The sequence below is a fragment of the Stenella coeruleoalba genome (genome assembly GCF_951394435.1).
Source record: "Stenella coeruleoalba genome assembly, chromosome: 10".
In the NCBI taxonomy this organism is placed as follows: domain Eukaryota; kingdom Metazoa; phylum Chordata; class Mammalia; order Artiodactyla; family Delphinidae; genus Stenella; species Stenella coeruleoalba.
In genome coordinates this window covers 81,294,900-81,311,126 of record NC_137156.1, presented here as the reverse complement: position 1 = coordinate 81,311,126, position 16,227 = coordinate 81,294,900, and the positions used below count along the sequence as shown (strand labels likewise).

At 41.3% G+C, this 16,227-nt stretch overlaps 1 protein-coding gene across 8 annotated transcripts in view; it reads right to left on the bottom strand.

The window, feature by feature from the left end:
- SLC25A26 (solute carrier family 25 member 26) overlaps positions 1-16,227 on the bottom strand; it is a 314,287-nt gene that overhangs the window by 149,290 nt on the left and 148,770 nt on the right. For 5 of the 8 annotated variants that reach the window (XM_079935021.1, XM_079935014.1, XM_079935019.1 and 2 more), the window contains 2 exons: positions 15,594-15,636; positions 9,427-9,617 (listed from right to left, as the gene is read on the bottom strand). The gene's annotated coding sequence lies outside the window, so the exon portion shown is untranslated. Of the gene's footprint in view, positions 1-2,307; positions 2,337-9,426; positions 9,618-15,593; positions 15,637-16,227 lie in introns of those variants that run through there. The other 3 variants (XM_079935020.1, XM_079935022.1, XM_079935015.1) reach the window with 2 other exon arrangements.

The following is a 16,227-nucleotide window of genomic DNA, read 5'->3' as shown; positions in this document are numbered from 1 at the left end:
GCAGCAGTAAGTGAAGAGCTCCATTACACGGTGCAGGGCCCCAGCTCATTCACTGATACGTAAAATGTTTTAAGGATGAAATATATGTAAAGAAGATGTGGCACATATATACAATGGAATATTACTCAGCCATAAAAAGAAACGAAATTGAGCTATTTGTAATGAGGTGGATAGACCTAGAGTCTCTCATGCAGAGTGAAGTTAAGTCAGAAAGAAAAAGACAAATACCGTATGCTAACACATATATATGGAATTTAAGAAAAAAAAATGTCATGAAGAACCTAGGGGTAAGACAGGAATAAAGACACAGACCTACTGGAGAACGGACTTGAGGATATGGGGAGGGGGAAGGTTGAGCTGTGACAGGGTGAGAGAGAGCCATGGACATATATACACTAACAAACGTAAGGTAGATAGCTAGTGGGAAGCAGCCGCATAGCACAGGGATATCAGCTTGGTGCTTTGTGACCGCCTGGAGGGGTGGGATAGGGAGGGTGGGAGGGAGGGAGACGCAAGAGGGAAGAGATATGGGAACATATGTATATGTATAACTGATTCACTTTGTTATAAAGCAGAAACTAACACACCATTGTAAAGCAATTATACCCCAATAAAGATGTTAAAAAAAAAAAAAGAATGAAATACATGGCTTTGAATTCCCATTCACCAACTTCCTCATCGTGATGTGCCTCCCCCCGCTCAGTCTGCCATTCTATACCTTCCTCATTGCAAACCTTCCCCAGAGCTCTCTGGCGCTGCGGTCTTTTTATTTATTACCTTCCGTCAAACAGCAGTCCTTCATTCAAAAGGGCATGACCTTTTATTCCTCTGAGCTACCAGCATGGGTCCTAAATGAACACTTTAGGCTTCATGCTACAGGCTGAACATTCATCTGCTCCAGCTGTCCCCCAGGTGAACCCTTTAGAGCTCAAAGAATCACTAGAAAAAAGTGAGCTAATACCTTTGTCATTTCTCAGGTCCAATGCTACTGACATTGCAAAATGGCCACAGTTCCCACAAATAATTACGAGAGAACATGTTACCCTCTGTAGGGTAATGTGTCCCTCAGGTGCAGTTCCACATCCTCTCTTAATTTTTAGTTCGTCTTGCAGGTTTTATTTCTCAACAGACATTGTCTATTTTTACCTGAATCATCGGGCCCCAGACTATTGCTTCAAGCTCATGGCCTGCCGGTTACCTTTCTCTGCGCTTGATTCCCCAGGGAAGCTGACCTCCATACTTTCTGCCTCAGGGCTTGGGCACAGGCCCACGTCCACCCTTCTCCTTCTTACTTCACCTTTACTGACAATGCAGTTCAATGTGGTTTCCTCAGAGGTTGTCTTCTCCCTCACATCACCCTACCCCTCCCATATTTCTCCTGTAGCATCATATTTTTTCCCCAGCACTTATCATAATATGTAATTCTATGTGTGTGTGCTCATCACTCTCCACCACTAGATTATAAAATCCATGAAGACAGGGTCAATGTCTTAACAAGTTCACCACTGTTCTCAGTGCCAGACACATAGGAGGAGTTTAATTGTTGGAATGAAGAAAGAGAGAGGGGCTGGAGTCAGGATGGCGTACTAGGAGGACGCAGAATTCGTATCTCCTCAAAACTAGGGCACCTACCAGGCACCGGTGGGTGACCACGGACAACTAAGGGGACGGGAGGAACCCCCAGCGACCGGGTAGGACATGGGGCATGGGGGGGAGTGAAGGGAGAGGAGAAGTGGAGGCAGGACGGGACTGGCGCCCCTGACGGGTGGCTGGGGGAGGGGAAGGGATCCCACGCCCAAAGGGGGAAATTGGGGAACCACTGGGAAGGCAGAGGATCAAAAGGGAGCGTGGCCAGGTTTCCCCTGACTGCGTGGGCCCCCAGGAACCTGCTGAGATCCTGGGCCTGATCCTCTGCCCACCTAGGCCCCCTCCAGCTGCATGAGTCCTGAGGGACTGGAAGGGAGGGAAGGGGAGCAAAAGTAAAGGCTGGACCTACAGAACCAGCATCCCAGCAGGACCCACCCACAGCAACGGGGGAGACCCTGGGGGAGACAGTAGGGGAGGGGCACGAAGGAAAGGAAAGGAATGGGGACAGTGCTTTCCCTGCCCACTTAGGCACCAGGAAGCCTGTTGAGCTACCGTACCTAATCCTCTGCCTTGGGAGCTCCCCTCCTGCCTCGCAGAGCCCAAGCCCCGCCCCTACACCCTCACCCAGCACCCCACCTCTACACTCAGAGACCTCCTCTGAGACACCATCCAACTAGATGGGCCTAAACCCCACCCACACACCCTCCCCCAAGGCCCTACCTCCAAACTCCGGAACTCCACACACCAGAGGCCCTCCTTTCCACATGCTGCCTCTACCCGTCTGCGCGCAGGTCCTAAGCAGAGACCCCAACCCACGCTTGAACATCACCCCGCCCAGGCCCCACCCACCCTAAACCCCACCCCTGCCTAAGTTCCACCCCCTGCCTAAACTCCACCCCATGCCAAGGCTTTTTTTTTCTTTTTTACTCTTTTAGATTGGGGTTCTGTTTTACCTTGTTGATTCCTTTATATTTTTATTTTTCCTAATATATCTTTTATTTTTCTAATTTTATTTTATTCTTTATACTTTGTTAGTGATCTCTCCTTTTGGCTTGTTCCCCCACCCACGTTTTTTTTTTTTCTTTTTTCTGTTGTGGTTTTATTTTACCTTGTTGCAGTTGTTTCAATTATAGTTTTATTTTTCCTAACATATTTTTTTATCTTTCTAATTTTATTTTATTTTTTATTCTTTGATATGGTACTGCTCCCTTTTTTCTTTCTTTCTTCCTTTGCTTTTTTTTTTTTTATACCTCACCAAGAAGCTTGTGATATCTTGGTTCCCAGGCTGGAGGTTGGACCCAAGCTCCTGTGGTGGGAGCTCCGAGTCCAAACCACTGGACTAACAGATAACCTCAGACCACAGGGAATACCAATCAGAGTGAGGCCTCCCGGAGGTCCTGATATCAGCACCAAGACCCAGCTCTATCCAACTGCCTGCAAACTCCAGTGATGGCTGTCTCAGGCCAAACAACCAGTAAGACAGGAATACAGCACCACCCATCAAAGAAAAGAAAAAAAATGAAACAACAAAAAAACACGTTACAGATGAAGGAACAAGGTAAAAACCTACAAGACCAAATAAATGAAGCTGAAATAGGCAACCTACCTGAAAAAGAATTCACAGTAATGATAGTAAAGATGATCCAAAATCTCAGAAACAGAATGGAGAAAATACAAGAAACATTTAACAAGGAACTAAAGAGAAGGACTAAAGAAGAACTAAAGAGCAAACAAACAGTGATAAACAACACAATTACTGAAATTAAAAATACTGTAGAAGGAATCAATAGCAGAATCACTGAGGCAGAAGAACGGATAAGTGACCTGGAAGATTAAATGGTGGAAATAACTGCCAGGGAGCAGGATAAAGAAAAGAATGAAAAGAATCGAGGACAGTCTCAGAGACCTCTGGGGCAACACTAAACGCACCAACATTAGAATTTTAGGGGTCCCAGAAGAAGAAGAGACAAGGAAAGGGCCTGAGAAAATATTTGAAGAGATTATAATCGAAAACTTCCCTAACATGGGAAAGGAAATAGTCAATCAAGTCCAGGAAGCACAGACAGTACCATACAGGATAAACCCAAGGAGAAACGTGCTGAGACATATTAATCAAACAATCAAAAATTAAATACAAAGAAAGAATATTAAAAGCAGCAAGGGAAAAGCAACAAATAATATATGAGGGAATCCCCATAAGGTTAACAGCTGATTTTCAGCAGAAACTCTACAAGCCAGAAGGGAGGGGCAGGGCATATTGAAAGTGATGAAAGGGAAAAACCTACAACCAAGATGACTCTACCCAGCAAGGATCTCATTCAGATTCGATTAAGAAATTAAAACCTTTACACATAAACAAAAGTTAAGAGAATTCAGCACAACCAAACCAGCTTTACAACAAATGCTAAAGGAACGTCTCTAGGCAAGAAACACAAGAGAAGGAAAAGAACTACAAAAACAAACCCAAAACAGTTAAGAAAATAGTAATAGGAACATACATATCAATAATTACCTGTAATGTAAATGGATTAAACACTCCAACCAAAAGACATTGACTGGCTGAATGGATACAAAAACATGACCCATACATATGGTGTCTACAAGAGACCCACTTCAGACCTAGGGACACATAGAGACTGAAAGTGAGGGGATGGAAAAATATATTCCATGCAAATGGAAATCAAAAGAAAACTGGAGTAGCAATTCTCATATCAGAAAAAAAAGACTTTAAAATAAAGACTATTACAAGAGACAAAAAGGACACTACATAATGATCAAGGGATCAATCTAAGAAGAAGATATAACAATGATAAATATTTATGTACCCAACATAGGAGCACCTCAATACATAAGGCAAATGCTAACAGCCATAAAAGGGGAAATCGACAGTAACACATTCATAGTAGGGGACTTTAACACCCCACTTTCACCAATGGACAGAGCATCCAAAATGAAAATAAATAAGGAAACACAAGCTTTATATGACACATTAAAAAAGACAGACTTAACTGATGCTTATAGGACATTCCATCCAAAAACAATAGGATACACATTCTTCTCAAGTGCTCATGGAACATTCTCCAGGATAGACCATAACCTGGGTCACAAATGAAGCCTTGATAAATTTAAGAAAATTGAAATCGTATCAAGTATCTTTTCCAACCACAATGCTATGAGACTAGATTTCAATTACAGGAAAAAAACTGTAAAAAATACAAAGACATGGAGGCTAAACAATACGCTAGTAAATAACCAAGACAGCACTGAAGAAATCAAAGAGGAAATCAAAAAATACCTAGAAACAAATGACAATGAAAGCATGACGACCCAAAATCTATGGGATGCAGCAAAAGCAGTTCTAGGAGGGGAGTTTATAGCAATACAATCCTACCTCAAGAAACAAGAAACAAAAAAACAACAACAACAACAAAAAAAAGAAACAAGAAACACCTCAAATAAACAACCTAACCTTACACCTAAAGCAATTAGAGAAAGAAGAACAAAAAATCCCCGAAGTTAGCAGAAGGAAAGAAATCATAAAGATCAGATCGGAAATAAATGAAAAAGAAGTGAAGGAAATGATAGCAAAGACCAATTAAACTAAAAGCTGGTTCTTTGAGAAGATAAACAAAACTGATAAACCATTAGCCAGACTCATCAAGGAAAAAATGGAGAAGACTCAAATCAACAGAATCAGAAATGAAAAAGAAGTAACAAGTGACAATGCAGAAATACAAAGGATCATGAGAGATTACTACAAGCAAATATATGCCAATAAAATGGACAACCGGGAAGAAATGGACCAATTCTTAGAAAATCACAACTTTGTGAGACTGAACCAGGAAAAATAGAAAATACAAACACTCTAATCACAGCACTGAAATTGAGACTGTGATTAAAAATCTTCCAACAAACAAAAGCCCAGGACTAGATGGCTTCACAGGTGAATTCTATCAAACATTAGAGACGAGCTAACACCTATCCTTCTCAAACTCTTCCAAAATATAGCAGAGGGAGGAACACTCCCAAACTCATTCTACAAGGCCACCATCACCCTGATACCAAAACCAGACAAAGATGTCACAAAGAAAGAAAACTACAAGCCAATATCACTGATACACATAGCTGCAAAAATCCTCAACAAAATACTAGCAAACAAAATCCAACAGCACATTAAAAGGATCACACACCATGATCAAGTGGAGTTTATCCCAGGAATGCAAGGATTCTTCGATATACACAAATCAATCAATGTGATACACCATATTGACAAACAGAAGGAGAAAAACCATATGATAATCTCGATAGTGCAGAAAAAGCTTTTGACAAAATTCAACACCCATTTATGATAAAAACCCTCCAGAAAGTAGGCATAGAGGGAACCTACCTCAGCATAATAAAGGCCATATATGACAAACCCACAGCCAACATCGTTCTCAATGATGAAAAACTGAAACCATTTCCTCTAAGATCAGAAATAAGACAAGGTTGCACACTCTCACCACTATTTTTTTTCTTTCCTGCCCTGGTTAGTTTTTTTTTTTTTTTTAACATCTTTATTGGAGTATAATTGCTTTACAATGGTGTGTTAGTTTCTACTGTATAACAAAGTGAATCAGCTATATATATACATATATCCCCATATCTCCTCCCTCTTGCGTCTCCCTCCCACCCTCCCTATCCCACCCCTCTAGGTGGTCACACAGCACCGAGCTGATCTCCCTGTGCTATGCGGCTGCTTCCCACTAGCTATCTATTTTACATTTGGTAGTGTATATCTGTCCATGCCAGTCTCTCACTTCGTCCCAGCTTGCCCTTCCCCTCTCCCTGTGTCCTCAAGTCCATTCTCTATGTCTGTGTCTTTATTCCTGTCCTGCCCCTAGGTTCTTCAGAACAATTTTTTATTTTTAGTGTCCATATATATGTTAGCATACAGTATTTGTTTTTCTCTTTCTGACTTACTTCACTCTGTATGACAGATTCTAGGTCCCTCCACCTCACTAAAGATAACTCAATTTCGTTTCTTTTTATGGCTGAGTAATATTCCATTGTATATATGTGCCACATCTTCTTTATCCATTCATATGCCAATGGACATTTAGGTTAAAACTAAGTGGCTAAAACTTCCAAAACTGTGTTGAGTAATAGTGGTGAGAGTGGACAACCTTGTCAGAAATCTCTTTCATTCCTATACACTAATGATGAAAAATCTGAAAGAGAAATTAAGGAAACACTCCCATTTACCACTGCAACAAAAAGAATAAAATACCTAGGAATAAACCTGCCTAAGGAGACAAAAGACCTGTATGCAGAAAACTATAAGACACTGATGAAAGAAATTAAAGATGATACAAAAAGATGGAGAGATATATTATGGTCTTGGATTGCAAGAATCAATATTGTGAAAATGACTATACTACCCAAAGCAATCTACAGATTCAATGTGATCTCTATCAAACTACCAATGGCATTTTTCACAGAACTAGAACAAAAAATTTCACAGTTTGTATGGAAACACAAAAGACCCCGAAGCCAAAACAATCTTAAGAAAGAAAAATGGAGCTGGAGGAATCAGGCTCCTGGACTTCAGACTATACTACAAAGCTACAGTAATCAAGACAGTATGGTACTGGCACAAAAACAGAAATACAGATCAATGGAACAGGATAGAAAGCCCAGAGAGAAACCCATGCACCTATGTCACCTTATCCTTGATAAAGGAGGCAAGAATATACAATGGAGAAAAGACAGTCTCTTTAATAAGTGGTGCTTAGAAAACTGGACAGCCTCATGTAAAAGAATGAAAGTAGAACACTCCCTAACACCATACACAAAAGTATATTCAAAATGGATTAAAGACCTAAATGTAAGGCCAGACACTATAAAACTCTTACAGGAAAACATAGGCAGAACACTCTATGACATAAATCACAGCAAGATCCTTTTTGACCCACCTCCTAAAGAAATGGAAATAAAAACAAAAGTAAACAAGTGGGACCTAATGAAACTTAAAAGCTTTTGCACAGCAAAGGAAACCGTAAACAAGACCATAAGACAAGCCTCAGAATGGGAGAAAATATTTGCAAATGAAGCAACCGACCAAGGATTAATCTCTAAAATATACAAGCATCTCATGCAGCTCAATATCAAAAACAAACAAACAACAGAATGGGCAGAAGACCTAAATAGACATTTCTCCAAAGAAGATATACAGACTGCCAACAAACACATGAAAGGATGCTCAACATCACTAATCATTAGAGAAATGCAAATCAAAACTACAATGAGATATCACCTCCCACCAGTCAGAATGGCCATCATCAAAAAATCTACAAACAATAAATGCTGGAGAGGGTGTGGAGAAAAGGGAACCCTCTTGCACTGTTGGTGGGAATATAAATTGGTACAGCCACTATGGAGAACAGTATGAAGTTTCCTTTAAAAACTAAAAATAGAACTACCATACAACCCAGCAATCCCACTACTGGGCATGTACCCTGAGAAAACCATAATTCAAAAAGAGTCATGTACCACAATGTTCATTGCAGCTCTATATCCAATAGCCAGGACATGGAAACAACCTAAGTGTCCATTGGCAGATGAATGGATAAAGAAGATGTGGCACATATATACAATGGAATATCACTCATCCATAAAAAGAAACGAAATTGAGTTATTTGTAGTGAGGTGGGTGGATCTAGAGTCTGTCATACAGAGTGAAGTAAGTCAGAAAGAGAAAAACAAATAACCGTATGCTAACACATATATATGGAATCTAAAAAAAAAAAAAAAATGTTCTGATGAACCTAGGGGCAAGAGAGGAATAACGACACAGACATAGAGAATGTACTTGAGGACACGGGGAGGGGGAAGGGTAAGCTGGGATGATGTGAGAGAATAGCATTGACATATATACACTACCTAATGTAAAATAGCTAGTAGGAAGTAGCTGCATGGCACAGGGAGATCACCCGGGTGCTTTGCAACCACCTAGTGGGGTGGGATAAGGAGAGTGGGAGGGAGACGCAAGAGGGAGGGGATATGGGGATATACGTTTGCATATAGCTGATTTATTTTGTTATACAGCAGAAACTAACACAACAGTGTAAAGCAATTATACTCCAATAAAGATGTTAAAAAAAAAAATGAAGAGAGGACAGAGAAAGGGAGGAAGGGAATGAAGGAGGGAATGAAGACACAGTTGCATCTTCAGTCCTATAGCATAGCTGGTGTGTACTGGGAAGGTTCATCTGGCAGCCAGGACTTCTGCAGAACAATTCTAGAGCATTTGTAATGCTGTGGGAATCTTCAGGTGTCCTTTCCTCCAGAAAAATATTCCTCCTCTACTTTTGAGAGTTGGAAAACAAACGATGTCAAAACACAGTAAGTGCTCCTGGCAAAGAGCATACGGAATCCATATGACAATCCTTATCCTAATTTCTCTGATCCCTGACCCTCCCAGAGTTCACTGCCGTTGGCCTGCCAAGGTATCCGTTCAAGAAAAGAGCTTGCTCAGAAGCACAGCTGTATCCAACCAGGGCAATGAGAAATCAGTTTTGCTGTGACCCATTTGGCAATATAGATTGGCCATTTCACAAAAGCAGGTAATCATTTCTCTTTTTAAGGGTCATTGTGATGATCAGTGAGAATATATGTTGCTTGCAGATATAAAAAGAGAAGATTAAAGAAGAACTTACATTTTACCTTAGTAAATCTAGAGAAAGAATCATTAAAAAACAAGCTTCAAAAAAACAAGAATACAGTTGAGTAATCCCTCAGAAACAAAGCGATTTTTCTATAGTGTTATAAAGTGTTTTCCTATGCAATATAAGATTTAACCTCGGGCTTCCCTGGTGGCGCAGTGGTTGAGAGTCCGCCTGCCGATGCAGGGTACACGGGTTCGTGCCCCGGTCCGGGAAGATCCCACATGCCATGGAGCGACTGGGCCCGTGAGCCATGGCCGCTGAGCCTGCGCTTCCGGAGCCTGTGCTCCGCAACGGGAGAGGCCACAACGGTGAGAGGCCCGTGTACTGCAAAAAAAAAAAAAAAAAAAAAAAGATTTATCCTCAGTAAGTACTCAGAAAGTACCCTGCTTACACAAAAGTACTCACAGTATGCTTACTTTATGCTTGCATATAATGAATTTTTAATTCATGAAAAATAGACAGAACTACTTCTGTTCAACAGTTGATCAACAGCAACAGTAGATGATCTATTATGCCATCTTTCTTTTCCACCTGTATTTCTCCTCAACTTCTAAAACAGTCCTCTAAAAGAAAGCTTAGGTAGACAAGAAAATTGGGACAGAACTTATGATCAAGATTTAAAATTAAGGAAAGAAATATATTTCTAAAATGTATATTGTGTGCCTATCTTCTTTCTCAAATATTTTACAATTAACAATGAAACATTTGTAATTTTAAAAAGACTTGGTTTTAACTATGCATTTGTTTATATGAAAGTTTGTATCATTTGTCAATTGCTTTGGGCAGGAATTTGGAGATGGGGGCCATTGTTTTATATGCATTGTGTTCTTATTCATCAAAGAATCATGCAGAATATTGCAAGTAAATCATGTAGAATACTGCATCAGGCCCTGGGCTGAACCAGGATCAGCCTTTGAAACAAATTAAGAGTCTGTCTTCTTGTAGTTCTGTCTCATTGGAAATGACAATTAGGATACATGTGGAAGGTTGCGTATGCCTCGTTTACTGTAAAACCACTAATTGTTGGGACCACACTGGACTAGAATGGTCTAAAGAAATGGTAGGAAACTGAGACTGCAAATTCTCTGAGCTAATGTGACACACCTATACCTTGTATGCACGGCAGCTATACCTGTCCTGTGTAGGTGAGGAAGGCCAGAGGGCTATGAATTTGGGTAGCAGTTGGGCCTCCCAATGAGGTGCAGGTGCTGTGTGTGTGGTCTGTATCCATCTAAAAAGTTAAAAAAAGATGCTGTTAGGCAAAGCCATCTGGATCTCAAGTCTGATACCCATTTAGAATCTATAACTATCACTGCGCTGATACAAACATATTAACTGAAGTCCCTTTTTTCTGAAATGTCCTCTAATGCTTTACAATAATTTATTCACTCTTCCAAAAATAATATCTACCCTTCAGAGGAGGACTTTTTTGTAAGAGAAACTGTGTGTACAGCTTTGCTGACTAGGTGCTGCATGGCTCCAAGGGGTGCCAATCACAATGTAATTCATGTGTATGTTTCACAGATTTTTCCTTGCACAGCTCTGGGGGACAATAATTACACTGCATTCTACGCAAGTGGCAACCCTTGGAGTGTTACAGTGCACAACCCACACAGCCTTACATGGCGGCCCTTGCTCTATCTCAGTCTGAAGTTTGTTGGCTCCAAAATGGACCCTGCCTTGGAGCAGAGAAAGCGAGGATTTTGTAGTAAATGCTACTGATGCACTGCCCCATATCTCCTTGGTTCACCTGTAGCTATGGTAAACAGTCCCTGGCACACCGACAACGTCTCAACTCAGGAATCAGTGTTTCTCATCCTCTGCCTGAGTGCTCTCTCCTGGGCTGGGAGCTTTGCTGGAACCTTCAATATATGTGGGTAAATCAATGACCCAGCCCTCACTCTAATAGGGAGATTTTGTACATTTTCCACATTGTTTCTCAGAGGTTCCCTAGGAGAACTGAGCCCTAGTTGCCTCCAGCCCTAAACTGCTGTTTTGTGTTTTTTTTGTGGTTTTTTTGGTACGCGGGCTTCTCACCGCTGCGGCTTCTCACCGCTGCGGCCTCTCCCGCTGCGGAGCACAGGCTCCGGACGCGCAGGCTCAGCGGCCATGGCTCACGGGCCCAGCCGCTCCGCGGCATGTGGGACCTTCCGAGACCGGGGCACGAACCCGTGTCCCCTGCATCAGCAGGCGCACTCTCAACCACTGCGCCACCAGGGAAGCCCTAAACTGCTGTTTTATGCACACTTTATTGCCTTTTTGCCCTTTTCTGTCTCACTTTTTCCACTTTCTCATTTGTGCTTTCCAGGAATTGTCTCCCCCCAAAAAACTACCTGCACCCAAGTCTCTGTCTCAGGGTCTATTTTAGAAGAAATTAAGACAGATGCCATTAGGAACAAGTGACCTTAGTTGGTTCTGTAACCTGACTGCTGGTCCAGGGCTAAATACACGTTGGATGAATAAATGAATAATTCTTGTACAGGGTAACGGTCTGCCTCCACTGATCATGAAGGTGGGAAGTAAGAAGACCATGTTAGGCAGTGAGTTCTCATGCCCCAAACTGCATCTGTGACAACATGACAGAAAACTCAACTGCCCCTCACAAATGCAACAAAGCATTGCTCCATTGCAGATGCAAATGACTGCTCCTTTAGCCAGCCCTGCATAGTTCACATTGTAATTTTGAGTAGGGAGAAGTATAAGATCCCTTGTACGTATGCTATAAAAAGTCTCTCTCCCCCGCCTCAAATTCTCTTCAAGCTCCTAATAAAATACCTGCAGACACCCCCATTCTGATCTTGGACACAAAGCCTTGAGATAACCTAGCTTTGGAAAAACGATGAGTGCATCTGCTTCCTAACCAGAGAAAGATATAAGATTCTGGGGACGGGGAATTTTAAATCCATTTCTTTGTTCTTTAAAATCATTCCTTTATCTCTGAGCCTCAGCAATGCTTTTTGCTCTCTAATTCAGGGAGGAATACATGTGCAAAGAGTGTGAAATTAACAGAGTGTATGCACAATCTCGATAAATAAACATGAAAACCTTTTCGTTGCACATGGCTAGCTTCATTCAATTAGTGAAATGTTAAAACACTGTTGCATTGTACAACCTAACCTCTTAATCTGTGGAAAAACTAAATAAAACAAATAAAAAGCTAGTGGATAAAAAAAGCTTGGAATTCTTCTGTTTCCGGCAAAGTACTCAGCCAAACATGGAAGCAGCACAATCTGCTTTCCAGAATTCTCATTTCCATCTCACAGCACCTTTAGTCCCCCTGGTCAATACCCTTCCCCACCTCCTAGTACCACACGGTCTTTCTCTCTGCAGTCAACTAACTTTCCAAAACGTTAGCTGATAGCTAAGGCAAGAAGAGTGGTTTAACACATTCATGGCAAACATATTAGAAAAGCCTTCACTTTGTCTTACTGTGCACATGGCACACATTGCTAATCTATTGCTGAAACAGCATCACACTGCTCAACAAACTGCTACCAGCAGACAGCAGGAGTCAGGAAGAATTGGTACAAGAAAGTCACTCCTTCAACTATTCTTTACTGAACTCCAACTGTGGTCCAGTCACTGTTCTCACTCAGGAAGACAGTAATGAAAAAGCAATGTCCTTGATGACATGATGTAGTGGTGAACAAAACAGACAATATGCTCTTGGGGCATCAGCATTTTAATAAGTGCTTTTGAAAACAGAAAACTCTGAACACCCTAAAGAATGAAAGTGCCAGAGTAAATGGTATGGCTGCTTTTGATATTCCATCAAATAACTGGTCTTGACATTTTCATTAAAGTTTCCAGTTGTAAGACAAGCAATTTTAGGGGCTTCCCTGGTCGCGCAGTGGTTGAGAGTCCGCCTGCTGATGCAGGGGACGCGGGTTTGAGCCCCGGTCCGGGAAGATCCCACGTGCCGCGGAGCGGCTGGGCCGCTGAGCCTGCGTGTCTGGAGCCTATGCTCCGCGACGGGAGAGGCCGCAGCGGTGAGAGGCCCGCGTACCACAAAAAAAAAAAAAAAAAGACAAGTAATTTTAGCACTGTATCATTAGGTCAATTATCTCATGATTGATTAAAAATTCAGACACAGGGGAAAGAGGTACATAAACTGGGTAGAGTATCCCTTATTTTACTTCTTTCTAACACATTGCATGACAACTATGTGCCAGGTGCTAAACTAGGGATGGGGATACAAAGATGACTAAGTTTCATTCTCTGACATTGTAATGCTCACCTTGTAATAGGGAATATGGATGGCATATCCTGGCAATGTCTCTGACCTCCTCACCCTTGTACCTTACTTGATACTCATCCTGACCCTGACCAATACCCAGATCTTGACTCTGATGCTCACCCTAACCATTATACTACCCTCACCCTGGAGCTGACCCTCACCCTACCTTGACTCCGATAATGACTCTCACCCTGATCATATACACCTTCACTCTTTTTCTTTTTATAAATGTATTTATTTATTTATTTATTTTTGGCTGTGTTGGGTCTTCACTGCTGCGTGCGGGCTTTCTCTAGTTGCGGTGAGTGGGGGCTACTCCTCGTTGCGGTGCGCGGGCTTCTCATTGCAGTGGCTTCTCTTGTTGCAGAGCACGGGCTCTAGGCACACGGGCTTCAGTAGTTGCGGCACGCGGGCTCAGCACTTGTGGTGCACGGACTCAGTTGCTCTGCGGCATGTGGGCTCCTCCTGGACCAGGGCTCAAACCCGTGTCCCCAGCGTTGGCAGGCGGACTCCCAACCACTGAGCCACCAGGGAAGTCCCTACACCTTCACTCTTACGTCACACTGATACTGAACCTGACTCTGATTCTCACCCTGATTCTCCCCTAAACAATGACCCTACATTCTCACCTTGTCCTTGATCTTAATACTCATCTTGTTTCTGAAACTGACATTAAACTTCACCCAAAATTTGACCCTTATTTGGCCTCCCTCTACCTCTGATTCTCACAATGAACCCAAGAGTAACCCTTGATTCTCAACCTGACCTTATCACCCTGACACTGACTTAAGAGTACACTCCTCACCCTGACTCTGACCTCTGCCTTCACTCTGAGAACAAACTTTTCACTGACCATGACTCTTATTTTGACCCTGACACACACTTTAACCCTGATTCTGAACCTGAAACTGATCCTGATCCTTTCTGTGACCCGAAGCTCACACTCACCATGACAGTGACCCTGTACCTCACCCTCATCCTGTCTGTGATCCTCTCCTTGACCCAAAGCTTGGTCCTGACCCTCACCCTGAACTGAACCCTACCCTCATCCTGAGCCTGACACTCTATCATCATTAAATATCTGATCAATACCCTGACCCTGACCAGAGCCTGACACTGACCCTGATACTGACCCTAATCACTATTTTGACCTTGGCCCTGACGTGAGCTTTGCCATCATCAAGATGAGTTTGAACATGAAATCTTGTACACTTATACTCTGGTTTTATTGAGATTCCTTGTAACTCATGGTAAGAATGTACTTTTGAGAACTATGTATACTTTTGAACTTGCTTACAATTGCACTGCATGCTTTCAAATACGCTGCTTTGATCTGTTAATATGGTCTACCTCAAAGTAAGAAGTGCAGTTGAGAAGCACATGTAGTTCTCATTGATTTGCCTCAGATAGAGCCTGGGTTCAAGTCTGTTAATTCTTACAGTCATTAAGAATTTTCTTTAGAGAGGAAAGTTTGATTCTGAACTTGATTTCTTCTTTACAGCTTGTCTGTACACATATATGCAATTTTCAACTATGTTTGCTTTAACTCACAATGAGAAGTAACTCTTGGAAACAATGTGTAAATGTGACCTCCTTTTCACGTACACATCTTAGGTTATTCTTACCCAGTTCAAACTCGTAAGAAGAAAGAACAGTTGAGATAAAGTGTATTTGAGTTCTGTTTTTGTTTTTTTTCCTCACATAAATCTTACATATGTCTCAGTTTAGGCAAACAAGAAGTAGTATTGAAAACAATTCATATTGGTGCAAATCAGCTCAGCCTCAGACATTCCTTTCATAAGAAAGTCTTCATTTCTCCTTAAAGTGAGATAAACATAAGGACAGCAAAACACATTCATTTCAAAGGCACATTCTTACTTAAAGAAAAAAAAAAAAGATATAAAACACTGTTTACAAACCATAATTTTAATTGAGCCCTTATTTCTTAAATTATCAGTGATTTAAAATATGCAAATGCCTTTGGATGATAATACATATATATTTGTATTTGCCTTCTCAAAATTTTTAATTAATATGAGACAATGCTCACATAAAAAAATTACCTGGATGGTTTTTAACTTTCTGTCCTCTAGGTGTCACTTATGTCTACAGAAAAAGAAAAAAAAGAATGATTACTTCAATTAAAGATAAAAATTAATGTAGATAGTTGATTACACTAAGTACAAGAATTACAGAGAGAGATTCTACTCAATTTTCTATGTGTTTATTTTAAAAAGTTGTTGCAGTTCATTCACATAATGAATGTAACACGATCTATATACTGTTTTATTTAGTATACTGGCAATTAAATTACATTTTCGAGCTGTATGTATAAACTTTAAATTACTACCTGATTTTGTGTTTGTATATCCACAAAAATACCCAATTATAGAATTGGCCCTGCTTTCTAACAACACCTAATTCAGAGCAAACCCTTCACTTCCATAGACCTTCCCCAAATCACCCAACAAAAGACCAAATTCTATAATCATTATTTAATAATAGTCTCTTACTGAGACACCCTCTGGCACACCACAGCTGTGTGTTCTCCCTCGATGCAACCAGTAATAAGCCCAGTTTATTCAATCGCAGGTATATTCCCGGGAGTCATTGACTCAAAGGCACTGACAAGTCAAATGCATACATGGGCACAGGACCTGTGGAGTCAGCTTTGCTAGAGTTAGAATACCTTGTATT